The sequence below is a fragment of the Bos grunniens genome, chromosome 3, assembly GCF_055505025.1.
Source record: "Bos grunniens cultivar Pamir isolate PY7600 chromosome 3, Bosgru_T2T1.0, whole genome shotgun sequence".
Lineage (NCBI taxonomy): Eukaryota > Metazoa > Chordata > Mammalia > Artiodactyla > Bovidae > Bos > Bos grunniens.
Window position 1 is genome coordinate 21,462,733 of NC_141167.1, and position 3,994 is coordinate 21,466,726.

Here is a 3,994-nt window from a genome sequence, read left to right on the forward strand (position 1 = left end):
AAGGGGATCTTCTCAACCCAGGGATCAAACCCAGGTCTCCCACATTGCAGGCAGGTTCTTTACCAGCTGAGCCACAAGGGAATCCCAAGAATACTGGAGTGGGTAGCCTATCCCTTCTCCAGAGGATCTTCCTGACCCAGGAATAGAACCAAGGTCTCCTGCATTGCAGGCGGATTCTTTAATAACTGAGCTATGAGGGAAGCCCCTGGCAGAAAGCAAAGAGGAACTAACGAGCCTCTTGATGAGCCTCTCCTCTTAGAGAGTGAAAAAGGGCTTAAAACTCAACATTCAAAAAATGAAGATCATGGCATCCAGTCCCATCACTTCATGGCAAATACATGGGGAAACAATGCAAACGTGACAGACTTTATTTTCTTGGGCTCCAAAACCACTCCAGAGATGGTTGCCTGGCATCACTGACTTCATAGACATGAGTCTGAGCAAACTCTAGGAGATAGTGAAGGACAGGGAAGCCTGGTGTCCTGGAGTCACAAAGAGTCAGACACAACTGAGCAACTGAACAACAATTTGCCACAATTAGAAAAAGCCTGTGCAGCAACAAAGACCCAGAACAGCCAAAAATAAATACATAAATAAGGAGACAAAACTCAGCTCAAATGCCACCTCCTCCATGAAGCTTTCCGTAGCTCACCTTTGAATTCCCAGAGCACTTTGCTAGTTATTCTCTAGGGCCTGCTCTGCTTTTTAAAACTGATGTTAACATACAGATGTACTCTCCCCCATGGGACAATAGGCATCTTAAGAAAGTCTTATCATCTAGTGTGCAGCATACAGTAGGCACTGCTAATCATTAGTTATTGATGCACAAACTGCCATAGACAGATTATAGGCTAATGAGAGCATGAATCAGAAGAAGAGAACTGGGATAGAGGGGGAAACCACTAATCACTATCAAAAAAGAATGGTCAACAAGGCCAAAGGTGTAACTGTCTTAATGACAACAACTTACAAGGCCTGGGCCTTGTGCTACCCATCATATTTACTCATCATATCCACTCTGTTATATAGGTACAATTCTCATCTGAATTATTTAGATGAAAAATTGAGGCTCTGGGAGGGCAAATTCTTTTTTTCAGCCACCAACCTTTTTGTTGGTCTATAAACGCATCTTACAGTGCTCACTTCGGAAGCACATATACTAAAATTGGAATAATACGGAGAAGATTAACATGGCCGCTGTGCAAGGATGACATGCAAATTCGTGAAGCATTCCATATTTTTTGTATTCTAACACATATGTATGGAATCTAGAAAAATGGTACTGAAGAATTTATTTAGAGGGCAGCAATGGAGATAGAACTGTGGTGTTGGAGAAGACTCTTGAGAGTCCCTTGGACTGCAAGGAGATCCAACCAGTCCATTCTGAAGGAGATCAGCCCTGGGATTTCTTTGGAGGGAATGATGCTGAAGCTGAAACTCCAGTACTTTGGCCACCTCACTCGAAGAGCTGACTCATTGGAAAAGACTCTGATGCTGGGAGGGATTGGGGGCAGGAGGAGAAGGGGATGGCAGAGGATGAGATGGCTGGATGGCATCACTGACTCGATGGACATGAGTCTGAGTGAACTCTGGGAGTTTGTGATGGACAGGGAGGCCTGGCATGCTGCGATTCATGGGGTCGCAAAAGAGTCGGACACGACTGAGCGACTGAACTGAACTGAACTGAACTGAATGGAGATAGATGGGGAAACAGTGGAAACAGTGTCAGACTTTATTTTTGGGGGCTCCAAAATCACTGCAGATGGTGATTGCAGCCATGAAATTAAAAGACGCTTAGTCCTTGAAAGGAAAGTTATGACCAACCTAGATAGCATATTCAAAAGCAGAGACATTACTTTGCCAACAAAAATCCGTCTACTCAAGGCTATGGTTTTTCCAGTGGTCATGTATGGATGGGAGAGTTGGACCTTGAAGAAAGCTGAGTGCCAAAGAATTGATGCTTTTGAACTGTGGTGTTGGAGAAGACTCTTGAGAGTCCCTTGGACTGCAAGGAAATCCAACCAGTCCATTCTAAAGGAGATCAGCCCTAGGTGTTCTTTGGAAGGAATGATGCTGAAGCTGAAACTCCAGTACTTTGGCCACCTCATGCGAAGAGTTGACTCATTGGAAAAGACTCTGATGCTGGGAGGGATTAGGGGCAAGAGGAAAAGGGGACGACGGAGGATGAGATGGCTGGATGGCATCATTGACTCGATGGACGTGAGTCTGAGTGAACTCCGGGAGTTGGTGATGGATAGGGAGGCCTGGTGTGCTGCAATTCATGGGGTCGCAAAGAGTCGGATACGACTGAGCGACTGAACTGAACTGAACTGAATGGAGAAACAGACAGAGAATAGACTTATGGACATGGGGAGAGAGGAGGAGAGGGTGAGATGTATGGAAAGAGTAACATGGAAACTTACATTACCATGTGTAAAATAGATAGCCAACAGGAATTCGTTGTATGGCTCAAGAAACTTAAACAGGGACTCTGTATCAACCTAGAGAGGTGGGGTGGGGAGAGAGATGGGAGGGAGGTTCAAAAGGGAGGGGATATATGTATACCTGTGGCTGATTAATGTTGAGGTTTGATAGAAAATAACAAAATTCTGTAAAGCAATTATCCTTCAATTAAAAAATAAATTCATTAAAAACAAAAAACACACACCTTACATACTACCTCCTCAGAGCCTTTACACTTGTTCTACCCTCACCTGAAACATTCTTCCCCCAAGTATAAACAAGGCTTGCTGCCTCCCTTCTTACAGGTCTTTTATCAAATATCACATTATTAGGCTTCCTGTCTCCACCATATAAAAAGTGGCAAATAACTAACTCCCTGGCATTTCATCTCCCTCTCACTTGCTTTACCACCATATCACTTATTTCTATCCCTCATATTACATATTTTATTTTATTTTGTCTTATTGGCCACTCCCTGAGGCATGTGGGATCTTAGTTCCCTGACCAGGGATGGGAACTATGCCCCCCCTGCAGTGGAAGTATGGAATCTTCACCAGGGAAGTCCCTACATATTTTATTTATTTGGATATTTTCAATCTCTCCCCACTAGATTATAAATTTCAGTCACACTGGTCAGGGGCAAAGCCCAGATTCAAATCCAGTTCTGAATCCAAAACCAGATGACAAAATTATAGTCTCATGAGGCAAAGAAAACAGCTTTGGTCTTTATGGCCCTCAAAGACAAATGCCTTTGATCACAGAGGAAGCATTAAGGAGGCTGATTTCATCTTAATATGAGTACATAGTTGTTATCTGGAGTTCTCTCTACCTCTTAAGAACCAAATAAGGGAATTCCCTGGCCATCCAGTGGTTAGGACCCCATGCTTTCATTGCTGAGGGTCCAGGTTTAATCCCTTGTCAGGGAACTAAAATTCCACAGCCAACTAGCATAGTCAAAAAAGCAGAACAAACATACAAACAAACAAAAAAGAACAGATAATATTAGTCAAACCCTCATTCCCCCAGATTCCCGGAAACATTCCCAAATATTATTGGAAATCCCCAGGGCAATTACATTGCCGTAATAACCTGTCTCTGCATTCCTGCTTCCACTGTCTGAATTTAGCTTATGGATTGCCTCACATCCCCTGTGTGTTATCCTTGTCCTGCACCTGGTCCTCAATCCTTTGTCATCAAAAACAATCGCTTGCTCCAATGCTTTGTGACCAAACTTTACTGAAGATTCATGGGACAGAGAGAACTTAGCACAACTGCAGAAGACCTTTGAAATTTAGTATTAGAAATTATTGTTCTTAAAAGCCTTTCTGGTACTATGCCGTATTATTTGACTTTCCTTTCTCTTCTTTCTCTCCAGCCTTCTCTTCCTGGCCCCTTCAAATTCTCAAAAGCAAAAACAAACAAACAAAATGCCCCTTATCTTATTCACATCATTTAAGCTCCTTCCTGCCCCCAACCTCAGGTGTCTTTAACCTCTTTACTTTTTTGTTTTGACTATGCTGGGTCTTTGTTA

The 3,994-nt window shown here is 43.1% G+C and overlaps 1 non-coding gene across 1 annotated transcript; it reads left to right on the forward strand.

The window, feature by feature from the left end:
• The first annotated feature begins 1,135 nt into the window (after nucleotides 1-1,135).
• LOC147375248 (U6 spliceosomal RNA) lies at nucleotides 1,136-1,242 on the forward strand. The gene has a single exon (XR_015161770.1). It is a non-coding gene; the product is annotated as a U6 spliceosomal RNA (small nuclear RNA).
• The last annotated feature ends 2,752 nt before the right edge of the window (nucleotides 1,243-3,994 follow it).